Source organism: Lissotriton vulgaris, chromosome 10 (assembly GCF_964263255.1).
Source record: "Lissotriton vulgaris chromosome 10, aLisVul1.2, whole genome shotgun sequence".
NCBI lineage: Eukaryota > Metazoa > Chordata > Amphibia > Caudata > Salamandridae > Lissotriton > Lissotriton vulgaris.
The window spans coordinates 606,334,629-606,350,360 of NC_141698.1; the positions used below are offsets into that span (position 1 = coordinate 606,334,629).

Genomic DNA, 15,732 nt, shown 5'->3' on the forward strand with positions numbered 1-15,732 from the left:
CCCACGCCTAAAGACTCGATGAGAAACTTGGGAGTGCGCTGGGATAATCATCTTAGCTTCAATGCCCAGGTTCAAACAGTAGCAGCATCCTGTTTTGCTAAGATCAAGACAATTAAACGGCTCATCAACTATCTGCTGATGGACTGCCGTAAGACTGTGGTACAAGCATTGATAATATCTCATCTTGACTACGCCAACGCATTATACCTTGGCATCATAGCAGGCCTAAATCACAAACTACAGACTGTCCAGAATGCTGCCACTCGGCTGGTGGAGAGAATCCCAGCCAGACATCACATCTCCCCTCACCTCCGTAAACTTCATTGGCTACCCATTGCCAAGAGATGTATATTTAAGGCCATGACTCTGGCTTTTCGCGTCTCTAAGGGCAAAGGCTCGGCCCATCTGAAAAGTACTCTGAGACCGTATGTCAACACCAGGACACTACGTTCTAACTCCCTACTTTTCCTGGAAACCCCAAGATTCAAACGTACTCGCGCCGGAGGGAAAACATTCGAGGTTTGTGCCACTCGGTGTTGGAACAAGCTCCCGGTTGCCTTACGTGCCTGTCAAACCGAATCGGCATTCCGAAAGTCTTTGAAGACTCATATTTTCCCCACATAATGCCTTCTTATGTTCCGAGCCTCTCAGTTCCCTGATCTATCAGCGCCGGGACGCCCCGTTGGGGCAGCTGTGCGCTTTACAAATCACACAAAATAAAATAAATACAATGGGAAACCTTAGTATGGGGGGAGGTAAACAGAAGGGCTATATTTCAATAATTAACATTTATTTGTGTTTGTTTCTTTGATAGTTCCCATTCTGGCCTGTGAGGCCTAGTGAAATATGGCTGCTTCATTAACTGTGAATAGAAGACGAACTGAGCATGCGCAGCCCAAGTCCGAGTTTTGAATGCGAGCAGCTTGTGCATGAACGAAACCAGTTCAAGGACAACATGCCCTGGAAGTCCTGATGACTGCCAAAAGGAATGGATGTATGAAACACTGAACGTGGGAAAAGTTAATGGAGTTGCTAGTTGAGGATGTGACTAGGCCAAAGACTTTATTAAACAAAGAACTCCTCAAAATTCCGCTGACACAACGGAAATTGAATATTAAAATGATGAGGTGATGATCATCCACCCCCAAATTGTCCAATCAGAACTCGAGTTTATGCTGATAGTTACTTTTGTAGATAGATAAAGTTAGTGAAAAAGGTATAAAAAGGGCTGATTTTACTTAAGAAAAAAACTCTCTTCCAATTTCCTCCTGAGATGCTGACGGTATGCTGATTTTTCCTGAGATGTAAGACTTTGAATAATTTTCTATTTTTCTTTGGATGAAAAAATGAACTTTAGTTGAGGTTATTAGTTGGGGAAGTTAGGAGCAAATGAATTTTGGGAACTATCTGTCTTCTGCTAATACTTGAATTCTGAAACCTAAATATTAATGTCTATTTTCAAACCTCTGAAATAAAAATGAATATAACTGATTGAGATAAAATGTTTACTTTTTAAAAGTCATATTTTGAATAAAGAAATAAATAAAGCGAATAAACTGTTAGACATGCTAAATTTTGCTTTTAATAAAAATGAGATAAATGGAGAAATAAGCTGGTCTTATATTTTCCTACGCCTGATTTTTTACTAACAGATCCGTTGACCAAAATGGTGGTGTGTCTAATAAAATGTTTTGTTAATAAAAACCATGGTAAAACTCTTTAAACTGCAGGTGTAGATAGTATAAATAGTTAGTTTTATTTAGACAATCCCCTTTGACACAGCAGCTCTCCTTTGAATCTCACCAAACCATGAAGTAAGATGGAAGTGTTTTGTGAGTAGCTCACAGTGTATTGGGCACTACTGATGAGTAAATGCATGATTTTGTGGTTTAGGTGATATGCTTTTAGAAATTATTTCTGGAAGTAGCGCTGCATCAATAATTAGCTTGGTAGCAGAGCATTGGTTGCTATAGAATTAGCTGGGATTATGTATAAAGTAATATATAAGGGTTTTGATGTACAGAATTATGACTAACATCTGTTGAGTTTGTATTACTTTATATATAGTCCTGAAAAGGCTTCCGAGGATTGCGTGAAGCTAGTCACTCTGTCCACAGGCAGAGGAAGTGTGGCAAGTGAAGTCACACATCGCATAGCCTGTTTAAAAAAAGTAGTATCGTCGTATACTGCAGTGGTATAGTCGTATATCACAAGTGGTGTTGTCGTACATCACAAGTTTAGGGACATTTCGTGTGACAGGATAAATGCATAGCAAGGACAGCCTATAAAATCTTAGCCTTCAAGTACAGATATCATTGCGTATCCTGATTTAAAACTTACTGCTGGGAGAGTAATAGAGCTTAACCCGAGCTTGAGAGATGGGTACAGTAGAGGAAGTGGTGCTACTTTATCGGCGGATGTAAAATTCTGTGGAAGAGAAGAGGTAAGCCCTGTCTACTGGAAATACAGAATACTTGTGTGATTGAAAAAATTCTATTACTTTGTTTAGAGAAACAGACAAATGGAGTTGTTTTGTGTAAGTTACTAACCGATTCACTTGTATATCTTGTAAATACGGCTCCTCGATAAACTTTGTAAAGGAGGGGTCAGGCGGCGACGCAGAAGCCGGAGGGCTGATGACGTCAAAAGTGTCGCGCAGGGATTGGTCCTTGTGACCAGCTGGTTGGTGCATCACGAAAAGCAGCGAAACTATTGGTTGAGCACTAAAGAGACGTATCTTGTTCTAATTGGTACACTAGTGTAAACAGCGCTGTGATAGGTTGGTTTTATGGAACAGCAACCGAAAATTATGCGATCTTTTGAAAGATAGGGAATTTACAGAAAAATGGATTACAATTTCAAAGAGGAAAAGAAGAAACCTTCCTGGTTTAAAAAGTTGAAAAATGTGTTTGTGAAAGACAAAGCGATAGTAACAAGCGAGGGAAAATTACTTCCTCCGCCGAAAACGCCTGCTTCCTATATGTTGTCAAAATATGGTTACCATACATGTGTTTGGTTAGAGAATTGGGCAAGGTATACCAGAAATGATGGTGCGTTAGATTTCCCAGAAGTTGGATCTTTTAATTTGGCAGTTTTGTGAAACTTGAGAGAGAGGATGATGAAGCTTGAGCCAAGACCTAGACCGACTCAGTTTGAAGCTTTAGTTGAATGGGAAGATGAGATGCACGAAATGGAACGAGAAAGGTCGGAAAGATATATCAGACCAAGAGGTAGATTGCGTGGTTTATGGGGAGAGACACATGAGAGTAGAATGCGCAGATGGAGAAACGCTGACATGTGTGATGGAATGTATCCAGTCAGATTAGTGGATGCATATGTAGGGCGGAAATGTACTGAGAAAAGGAAAAATGTGGAAAAAGGGAAAGAAAGTTATGGTGATAGTGAATCAGAGGATGCTGTACTGGAAGAAATATTTAATAGGAGACCGCCACCATATCAACCAGGTTCTTTATGGACTTCACCTAATGCTCCACCAGTAGAAGAAAGAATGAATGAAACCCCAAGGTAATTTTCAAATTTTAGAGATATACCAGAAAGAGTAGAAGTGAGATATAATCCAAATGCCTCAATAACAGAAACAAGATTTACCCGTACGCCTAAGCAAGATTATGAAAGAAGAAGCGTAAATAGAGTAGAAAAGCGAGCTTGTAGTGAAGAAATTGATGCCAAACAAATGAAGTTAAAAAGAAAGGCTATGTGGGCACAAGTGAAGGTAGCAGAACACCAAGTGGCACAATTGGAAAATAAAAATACTGATGCAAGTCAGGGAAAATTGAAAGGAAATTTCAACAAAACAAAATTAGTAGGGAATATAGAAGAGCTCAAGAAAAAGTTCCCTTGTCATAATTGCGGCAGAATAGGGCATTGGAGGAAAGATTGTAAGTATCCACCAAGAATTAATCCAGAAAATACATAATTGAATCCACAAGTGCAGCATGAGGTAATTCAACAGCAACCGCAACAGCAGCAGATAGTTACTCAGCAAAGTCAGGTGCCACAACTGCCACTTCCACACAGTGTAAACCTACAGAGATACAGTGCAGAGACAGGATTCAGCGGAGGCGAGCAGGTAAATAGATCGCCCAGAGTGAATGTGAGTCCCCAGTATTGGTTAGAAGAGGAAGACGGGAGTGAGTTGGATTAAAGTTTCTGAGGGTGCCTGAGAGAGGGAGAAGAGTGTATGCTTGGAGCCACTCTTGAGGTAGATCAGTCTGGTCCATTTGTGAACGGAAAGGTGAATGATGTAGAAATAACTTTCCTAGTGGACACTGGTGCTACCCGTTCTACTGTTAGATCAGTGGACGTCCAAAATCTTCCTCTCTCGGGAGAGCACATCCAAGTTGTAGGTGTAGCTAATAGACAGATTAAAACCTCCTTAACCCAACCAGTTGAAGTAGAAATTGGAAATTTCAAAGACATGCATCGATTTATGGTGTGTGATAGTAGCCCCGTAAATTTGTTAGGATGAGACATTTTGTGTAAGATGAACTGTGCCATATACTGTTCACCAGATGGCATAGAATTGCAAACCCCAGATGAAGATAGCCTGTAAAAAATGACCATGCTCATGATTGAGGCAGAGAAAAATAAATTGTTTCTTGTGTTTGATCGAGAAAAGATACCTGATTAATTGAAAGAGGTAGTGAAAGAGAAGGTGTGGGGTTTCACAGGAGAAGATATTTGATTAAAGAAAGATGTAGATCCTGTAAAAGTCTCTATAAAAGAAGGTGTGAGTTACCTGAACATTCCCCAATACAAATTGACAACAGAAATAATAGAAGGAATAACTCCAGTTATAAACGAAATGATTGAGCAAGGCATACTGAGAGAGATAGAAAGTAGTCCTTGTAATTCACCGATAATGGGATTGAAAAAGCCAAATGGAACTTTTAGAATTGTACAGGATTTGAGAAAGGTTAATAAAATAGTCGTCCCATGTTGTCCAATTGTACCAAATCCAGCAGTGATTTTATATGAAATTCCCCATGATGCAGAATGGTACACTGTGATCAATCTGTGTAATGCGTTCTTTACAGTTCCATTGCACCCAGAAAGACAGCCAATATTTGCGTTCCGGTTCGGAGATCGTATTTTGGCATTGTGCCGAATTCCTCAAGGGTATACTGAAAGTCCATCTATCTTTAATCAGTTGCCAAAGAAATCACTAGAAAATTTGAGCATGTCTGGAGAGTCTGTATTGGTTCAGTACATTGATGATCTCCTAGTGGCATCAAAGACAAAAGATGCATGTATAACAGATACCGTTGCATTGCTGAATCAAGAGGGACATAAAGTGTCTCCATCTAAATTACAATTTTGTCAGAAAGAAGTGCAATACTTAGGTCATAAGATTGCCAAAGGAATTTGTCAAGTCACTGCAGAAAGAATTAAAATGATACAAGAAATGCAGCCACCAAAAACTCAAAGACAAGTAAGGATGTTCCTGGGAATGGTAGGATACTATAGACAATGGATTAGTGGATTCTCACTGATAGCAAAGCCATTACAGAGATTAACTGGAGCAGATTTCAGAGATCCTATAGTACTGACCAAAACTGAGATGGAAGCATTTGAACAGCGATAAACGAGCTTATGTGAAGCACCAGCTTTAGGGATGCCTGACTAAGAAAAAGAGTTTGAACTGTACTGCAGTGAACGAGAAGGATGTGTATTGTCAGTACTGATTCAGAGACATGGAAAACTGAGAAAGCCAATTGCGTATTTCTCAGCTGTTTTAGACCCAGTTGCAAAGGCATTGCGAGGTTGTTTGAAAGCAGTAGCAGCTACAAGCGTAAGTCTAGAACAAAGTGAAGGAATAGTGATGAGATTTCCTGTGAGGGTGTATGTACCTAATTCTGTGGAGATTCTCCTCACTAGGACAAAAACACAGTATTTGACCAACAATAGAATGACAAAGTACAAAAAGGTAATTCTGGGAGCAGAAAATGTGACAATCTCTAGATGCGTAAATGTAAACCATTCTACACTATTGCCTGATACCATGGAAACTGAAGTGAGAAATTAAGTTGATCACAAATGCCTAGATGTTCTTGAATACTGTACCAAACCAAGACCAGACATCAGAGATGAGCCATTGCTTGAATCCGACTATATGATGTTTGTTGATGGTTCGTGTCTGAGAACAAATGAAGGTGTTTTGGGTGCAGCATATGCTCTTTTTACAGTGGCAGATGTACCGGAAGCATCTTGTCTGAAAGGGATTCGTTCTGGTCAAATAGCAGAATTGATTGCTTTGATTTGAGCATGTGAACTGGGAAAGGAAATTAAGGTTATCATAGTGACTGACAGCCAATATGGATTCGGAGTTGTCCATGACTACAGACAGCTGTGGTCCCAAAGAGGTAATTTGACTTCTTCAGGATCACCAATACGTAATGCCGAGTTTGTGAGAGTGTTGATTGATGCAATTCAATTGCCTAACAAGATTGCTGTGGTAAAATGTGCAGCTCACAAGAAGGGGGATGATTATATCACCTGAGGTAACAGGTACGTAGACTCAATTGCAAAATATTGTGCTAAAATTTTGGCCTCCATTAATCAGGACAGAGAAAAAGAGCATGTTTCAAGTTCTTTAATGCTAACCACAGTAGTTGTAACTTGGCAGGAAGTGAGGAAAATGCAGGAAGAAGCTGATGGGGAAGAGAAAAATGGCTGGTTAAAAGCAGTATGCAGACAAAGAGAGGAAGATAAAATTTGGGTTTACAAAGATAAAAGACCAGTAATGCCCGATAGCATGATCTCAAATATGGCCCGAATGTACCATGGTCAAGCTCATGTTGGAAGAGATGCCATGCTTCGTCTATTTAGACAGACGTGGTGCAAACCCAAATTCAGGATGATTGCTGAAAGCTTGTGTCAAAGATGTCTTGTGTGTCAGCAGTTTGATCCAAACAGAAAAACAATTGTGAGTCTGGGAACTAGTGGACGGGAGGGAAGACCATTCACCCGAATGCAGTTAGATTTGATTAGACTTCCACCTTGTAACCGACTCAGCTATGTTTTAGCGATCATCTGTTTGTTCTCTCGATGGGTAGAGGCCTTCCCCACAAGGAGAAATGATGGGCTAACTGATGCAAAATTGCTGTTACATGAGATACTCCCGAGGTTTGGATTTCCAGTAACGATTGAAACTGATCGTGGCACTCACTTTCAAAATGAACTCATGCAGATGATATGTGAAGCACTGGACATTCGTCAGAAACTGCATTGTCCTTACAGACCTGAAGCTTCAAGAGTAGTTGAGCAAGTAAATGGAATCACTAAAAACAGGATTGCAAAAATGTGTTTGGCAACAGTACTAAAGTGGCCAGACGCCTTAGCACTTGTTTTGATGACCTTAAGGAGCATACCTGACAGAAGGACTGGATTGAGTCCACATGAGATTTTAATGGGCAGGGTGATGAGACAAGCATTTGTACCAGTTGATACACTGTTAACTATTAATGATGACATCATACTGGATTACTGCAAAAACCTGTCTGACGTGGTGACTTCTATGTTCCATCAGGTGGGAACTGAATCAAACACAAAAGAGAAAAATTCAGCTCATGATCTAGTTCCTGGAGACTGGGTTTGTATAAAGGTACATCGCAGAAGAAACTGTTTGGTGCCTCATTGGCAGAGACCAAGACAAGTAATATTGGTCAGCACCACTGCAGTTAAATGTGCCTGAGTAAAAAGATGGGTGCACGCAAGCCATACCATTCGTGTGCCTGAACCTGAGAATCCAAACAAGGAAGGTGCAAGCACAACTGATTCTGACTCTGAAGGTGTGCCAGAGGGAAGTCCAGATACTGAAGCTTGACAAGAATTTCGACATCTGGAAGTATCAGATGCAAGTTCAGCGTCTGAAGGAGAAAGCGAAATTGTCAATATACCGAATTCTGAAGATCAATCTGAAGATCGAGATTTGGTAGAGACTAACTCCAGTAAGTACACTGAGCAAGGTAAAGATAAAACTGGGGATCAAGAAAATACTGAAAAACAGTCTGAAAGCTCTGAAAGCAGGAACGAAAATCCTGACACTGGAAAAGAGGAAATAACTCACAATAAGGATGAGATTCCAAGTACCAGCTATGGAGATGTTCCTAACAGAGTGAAAGAACTGTCAAGGGAGAAAACTGATTCTGGAAAAGACAAAGACACTATAAAGTTTGTGATAAATAAAACTGTCGAAGAGACTGAAAGTGAAACTGACGACAGTGCAGATGAAACTCCATTGAGAAAGAGTTCAAGAAAAAGGGCTTGGAGAGTGGAGCATAATACCACAGAGCCTAAGACAAAAAGAGTTTGTAAAGGAGATAACTGGCCAAAAGAGACTGATGGATTGAGATTTAAACTGGTTAACAAAGCGAGAAAACCAGAAGATCAAGTAAATTAAATAACCAGTGAAAAGGAGTCGTTGGGAAAAGAATAGAAGTTGTTCAAAGGCCAAAAAGAGTGAGAAGACCAATTCAAAAATATAAATCACCTGAGTGGTCCTATATTGTTCTACCTCCTATTGAAGAAGTAAACAGTAGCCAAGAGAACTTATACTGCCCAAAGTCAATTGGGAAAAGTGAGTAAAAAACTGAATCACAGAGAAAAGTGATAATTGATTAAAGGTACAAGGTAAAGGTAAAACCTGAAATCGTGTTATAAAAGAGGACATTGTAAGTGAAAGGTGAAAGCCTATAGGAGACAAAAGGATGAAAAAAATTGTTAGAAAAATCGCTGTGTAAAAAACAAAACAAAAAAATGTCTAGCAATGACCATAAATCGAAATGTTCCATCTTTAGAAAATGGTGTAGATCATGTTTGATATGTACAGGATTACTAATATTGATATGGATAATCTTAGCTATTGTCATTCCTTTTCAGGATAACTTAGTGAAGTTGAAACATAATGAGAGTTCAAGTGGACAAAATGTGGAATCAAAGTCTAACAAGCAGCATGTATATAGACCAGAAATGCATCAGGATAGCTCCATTAGTGATTACACTAAGGATAAGTTTTCAAGATTATTATCCGAGTATGTTAAGACAATGGATGCTAGTTACTGCTATGTTTGTGTAAAATTGGCGCGAAATTTGTTTGTAGAAGGTTTCTACGTTTGGAACTCTTCTCCGACAGGATGAGGACGACTCAGTAATTCAGGATCTTTCGAAGTGCGGTGCATATCAGAGTACCCACTTCCATACTTTGATGGGTGAAAGAAAATAAAGTTTGCTACAGATATTCTATTGTTCATTCCACTCTTATTTTTGAATTGGCACTACGATTGAGTTGTCTTTCGTTCTTTTCTACCATGAATGTTGCCTACCTTATGTGCTTCAATGAGCTTTGCTGTTGACTTATCATATCAGCTGTGTTTTTTTCAACGGGATCCTATTCTACCTGAATCCGTTCTGCCCTGAGGAAGCCCTTATCGGGCGAAACGCGTTGGCTTACAGTTAACCATGAATCCAGCTGTGAGAAGAAAATCTGTCGCTGTTCTCAGGATATCTTGGCATGACCACCATTGCTGTTTTATGCACCATAGAACTGTGTTGTGTTATTATGTAATAAGACTAGTGGAAGGCCGAATTCTGGCTCTGGGCATTTCATGCCTCTGCTTAGAAGGCACCAGGATCATCTTTTTACGGAAGGCAGGCGATAAGGGTAAGCCATGTCTCAATGACCTACATAAAGGGAAAACAGGTGGCTTTTGGATATTGACACGCACTGACACCATTGGTCAATCATGCAAAATATGCATCCATCTCTACACCATCTGACCCAGATTCAATGACCCCAAAACTTCTAACAGGTGCATATTTACATTTTTCAAAACTCTTAGATGTTTTGTTTGAAGAAGCATACTTCCCAAGTAGCTCCATACCACTTCTTACACCTCCAGCCATTCCCTGCCTATTGCCAAAGAGCGTCTCATGCTGGAATGTTTGAGCCCATACAGTCAATATGAAAAACAAATGTAACAAGGTGTTATCTTAAAAGCCTGAGTGGAATGATGAAAGATTTACGGTGACTTGGCAGCTATAATGAAGGGGCCATATTGTCAATTGGGTGTGCTTTTAAATCACAGCAAAAGCATTGTGGGCAGGGCTTAATTTGAGCCAGTGGTTTTGGGTGCTAGGCACTGGCACCTAATTGTCAACACTGGGGCTTTCAACTGTCAGCCACATGGTGGCGCTGTCTGCCTAATTTAAAAGTGAGCACAGCAACAGTTTAATAATTCAATACACATTACAAATGACTGTTTACTGCAGCCAAAGCCATTTTTATAACTTTAGAGGCATGGCATAGGTTGAATAGGTTGAATTGACACACTTGTAGGAGTGTGATGGTTAGATGTTGTGCTGCTACTGCCATTGGCAGCGCTGGGAGGGGCAATGTGTGGTACAAGCTGCAGTGGCCTCCTGACCAGGGCCCTGGCACTTATTTATTTTACAAATTAAGAATTGACTGTGGATAACTGAGGGGATGAGGAGTCGAGGGGGGAGAGAATCTCCTGCCCAAAAAAGGCACATTACCAGAGAGTGAAAGGAGTTGTGACTCCTGAGTTACACTATTTCTGGTCAAGGCAGCTTGGAGCTGAGGCTGTTTGGGCGTGGAAAGAAGTGGTCCCAGTAACCATACGAATCGGAAGGGGCATAGGACAGCTCTCATATTCACCCCAAGGAGATTTTAGCTGACTTGGAATTCGAAAAGAGAAAGCCAGGTCTACCAGACATGAGCGTGATACCGCAGGAGCAGGGGAATTGCACTACCTGAGGCACAACAACAACGGACCTAATGGTAGTTTGGTTTCAAAACAAGAAAAGACAACATAATATAGAACACATATGCATAAGCGATTTGCATATGCAAGCAGGAGCAGATTTTAAGATTTTTAATGTATATTAGGATGTCATCACACAAACTACATAGAATACAGAGCAATGCAGAAAATTGATATGGTAACCACCCAGTACCTTTTACTAAGAGAGACCCATCAAACAGTATTGAAAAAGATGGTACATTACTGTTAAAAGCCATCGATACGCGTCAACGCCCACATCAGCACAATCACGGGACCAAGTTCATCCTGCAGACAAGATTAATTAAATAGGTCCAGGATATATCTTCAAATTGGTCTGGTTAGATGTGCAACTTTATGACATCAAAGTACTGTCTGTGTTTGTCTCTCCCTTTTCTCTTTTCCAACTTACTTATCTGATGTATATGACAACCAATTTTTATGTTTATATTATTGTGTATGAACTGTAAACTTATGAATTTTAGTTATATGGTGGTGAGAGCACTGTATATGTTTTTAATGAAATTATAATTTGTTGATTTATAAAAACTGTATTTTGTATGAAATGTCTTTTTAACAAAAATAAAAAGTAAAAAATCCCCCTTGTTTTAAACAAAAAAAATATTTTTTTGTCCGCATATTATATGTTAGAGACCTGTGCTAATACATGGGCTAATGGTTTAGTTCTGTCCGCCAAGGGATTTCCCTGTTTTTTCACTCCTGAGTTTGACCTGCAGTTGAGGGGGGACAGCCTTTACAATGAAACTGTTACAACGCATGCCTTTACATCACATGCCGTTTCAATGCAAATGGTGTGCAGCAGTGGGTAGAAGGTGCAACACCTTCCCTACTGTTGCAACACTGGAGTTGGAATAGAAAATGTATCTATTCCAACCTCCAGCGCCCCCGACAGAAAGTCAGAGTAAAAGTTTGCGTTTCAACGGCATGCGATATAATAGCATGCGTTGTAACATCATCTATTCGTGGTTGAGTGGTATGGACTGATTTCCCAAGCAGGAGGAGCCAATATACGAATTTATGGCTGGCCCTAATAAACAGAAGAACAATTGAGGGCTTAGGTGGTCTCATTTTCAACTGCCAATGGATACAGGGGCATATTATCAAGGACCGGTGTTAAAATTATCGCTGTTTTATCTGCAGGAAACTGCCGATAAAACAGCGATAGTGGGCTTGATAATACACCCTTGTTAATTCCCATAGAAGCCCATGTTAACATCAGAACATGGGCTTCTATGGGAATTAACAAGGGCATATTATCAAGCCCATTATCGCCGTTTTATCAGCAGTTTCCTGCCGATAAAACGGCGATAATTTTAACACCGGTCATTGATAATATGCCCCATAGTTTCTCACTATACTGGTCTTCTAACTTTAGTATAAACATGCAATATTTGCAATTGGCCTACAGTTCATTGTACAGAAATCCTACTATTTGTAACTTTAGTGTTTGTTGTCAGTTTATTGTTTCATTGTTTTATACATTTGTTTCAACATTATATGTAAAAGAAATAACATCTTTATAAAAAATAAAATCTGACTGAAAGCAGAGCACAGATATACTCTGGGCTTTTCGAACAGCGAACAATGCATATAGGGGCAAGGCTGACATGATCTCGAGCATTCTGGCTGCTTGTGGTTAGTAGTTTTGTGGTTGGACATTTTTAGCGCCAAGGGTACCTTTGGAGAGCCCATATTCTGAAATGCATTCACTCAAAATAGCTATGCTTGATATGGAAACTTCCTGCATATAAAACCGCCTCCATTAGCAGAAAAGGCCTAATCTCGTTAGAGCATGTGGTTTTCCTACCTCCAAAACTAGGAAAACAGAGGTTTTATTCTAGTAATCAGGAAATGGCACTCGCTCTAGTGAGCAATATTGCTTGTATCTACTAAGTACTGGTCAAACCTCAACATCGAAGAAAAGAGAATGTGGGATGGGGTTTCATTGGTTCGTTTTAAAGAAAAAAACAAAATAAGAGATGTGACATTACCTTTTTCAGAGATCTGTGAAAGTAGGTTGGAAAATAAAGAAAATATTGCAGTAATGATGGCTCAATGTAATAAGATACCAGAATATTATGGACTGAATAACTTCTGATAAAAATATAGGGGCATATTACCAAGGAGGGCGATAGGCGAATATCGCCGTGTTAGCGGCCGTTTTCGGCCGCTAAGCGGCGATATTTCTATCGCCCTATTAACAAACTGTCGCTTACAGCAGTTAGCGACAGCTTGTAGGCGATAGCGAGCGGTTTGGGGCCCGCTTTGCATGTCAGCGATATTTATCGCTAATGACATGCAAAGTGGGCGTACCCAACCCGTTACCGACTGACAGCAGTCGCTAACGTCGCTATCGCCTATTAGCAAGGCAGGCATAGCGATGGAAATATTCGCGCTAAGCGCAAATATCTCCAAATACTAACACCTGCCCAGACCAGTTCTTAGCCATGTTATCCAATGGGAGGTGGATAACATGGCTAAGAGCATTTCGTCGCTAATGCGTGAATATCGCTGTATTCTCAGCGATATTCACGCATTACGCTGTTATCGCCTGGATTTTTATCACTTTTGAGATAAACCTTGCTAATAGCAAGTTATCTCAGCAATAAAAACCGGTGATGCGTGTCGATAAAAATATTGCTGCTAAACCTACTTAGCGCTTTTTGTTGGTAATATGCCCCTTAGTCCCCTTAATATCATTTAGAACGAACAATAATGCTGTATTGGAGTTAGTGATATAACCTTCACACCTAATGAGAATCTGTGTTAAAACTATATTTTGGGCACATATTTTGTCAATGATTTTCTGACTAGGCCATGGCGGAGTAACCAAAAAACTCTGGTGCGCTATGCGGAGTTCCACAAACAGCTGAGTGTATTGGTTGACAACGTTTGCGCTGGGTGTTTGTCCAGCACTGGGAATCAGCACGAACAGCACCATGTGCAGCACAAGGGGGCATAGCTTCTTTCTGGTGGCTGAGTAGATTTTCTACTCGAGTGGCAGCTTCCTCAATACGAACGGAAGGTTTCTCATTGCAGGTAGTAGTGCGTTGAGAAATCTTGCTGTGAGGTGTTCTGGAGAAAGATTTTCCTCGCTCGCCAACTTAACGTTGGCGATGGCAAGCGAGGAAAAAACTCAGCTCTGCATTTTTTGGAACTCTGTGTGCTACATGGAGCGCGAAGTGGGAAAAACTCTGGGGCATATTATCAAGCCTGGGCGATAAAATTATCGCCGCTTTATCGGTAGGAAACTGCCGATAAAGTGGCGACAATGGGCTTGATAATATGCTCTATGGAATTCCAATTGAAGCTCATGTTAGATGTCCTTCACATTTAGCATGAGCTTTGATTGGAATTCCATAGAGCATATTATCAAGCCCATTATCGCCACTTTATCATCGGCTTCCTGCTGATAAAGTGGCGATAATTTTATCGCCCAGGCTTGATAATATGCCCCTCTGTGAGGGGAGTGGAATGTCACACCCAGGCCAAAATCTGACATACAACTCTCAATGCTGTTTGATGTGACACTGAAATTTGACAATTTCTGGTCCCCATATTTGTAGCAGTTGAATATGGTTTCGTTTAGTTCAGTTATTTAAAGAAGCACTGCAAACCACTTTATAATCATTTCAGGACATTGCCACCAGCTGCAGGCGTACTACATATATGAAACAATAAATATATTAAGACAAATCATGTACTTAGTGCTGAGTAAAGCCAGATATTTTCCTTCAGCGTCATATTGAAGAAATAACTTTAGTTGCTTGCTGATGAGACTCAGATGATGTATCAGTTATGTCAGAAGTTGATCGTTCTGGGTTCAATTTCCAGCCATGGATTTGGCAACCTCCGAGGCTCTAATTTGGAGTTGTAGAGAAACTTTTCCAAACTCTCTAGGGTCAGCAATGAACTGACTGCACTTGATATCTTCGGAAATATTGTACAGATGAGGGCAGATTTACAAGCCCCTTGCAACACTTTTACGCCGCCGTTGCATCACTTTTGTGACGCAGCGGCGGCGTAAACAATACGCCACATTGCGTCTTATTTACAACGTGACGCATCTAGGCAGATGCGTCATGTTGTAAAGCCCTACGCCACATGAAACCTGCATCAGGTTTCATGTGGGCGTTCTGTCGCAGGGGGGGCGTACCCTCGCAGGAAAGCCCCATAAAACTGACGCAGTGAAATCTACAAGATTTCACTGAGTCAGTTTTACGATGCTACTGCGTCAAATCCTTACACCTGCTTGAAGCAGGCGTAAAGAGTGACGCACCACGTTGAGTATGGGTGGCCCCTGTGCATTGCAGAAGTTGCGTCGCGCTTGCGACGCAACTCCAGCAATGCGCCGCCCATACGCCTCAAAATGCGTCACGCATCTTCCCTTCCTTTCACCATGGTGTGCCTCATTGTAAATGTGGCGCATCTGTGGTGGCGGAAGGAGGGGATTGCATGACGCAACTGTTCTGGCGCATCCCTGCTGATTTGCAGAGATGCGCCAGAACATGTAAATATGCCCCATAGCTTTTCATGGGAAACTAACACACGGAAACAATTTTTGTTTAAGTGTTCTGAAATTTAAGGGGGGGTGTAACACCCACCGTTTCTTGGTTGTAACATGCATAATTGTCCTGAAATGAAAATATAGAATTATAGATGGGTCACTTGGAATGCCATGGATGCGTCTCACTGAGAGGTTCTGGGTGAAATGAAATATGCAACGAGGTTCCAGATCTGTTCGTTAACTGGAAGAGTGTTTTCCAATTCTGATATTCGAAACACAGAAATAAACATAAATAAAGGAGGAAGATTCCAGCTTCAGGATTCAGCATTGTTCTATCACAGCAGAAAAGAAGGTTTGCTTGCCACTGCTATGACATAGTTGAAG

The 15,732-nt window shown here is 40.7% G+C and overlaps 1 pseudogene; it reads left to right on the forward strand.

The window, feature by feature from the left end:
- Positions 1-6,877: 6,877 nt before the first annotated feature.
- LOC147688581 (uncharacterized) lies at positions 6,878-8,372 on the forward strand (annotated as a pseudogene).
- Positions 8,373-15,732: the final 7,360 nt, after the last annotated feature.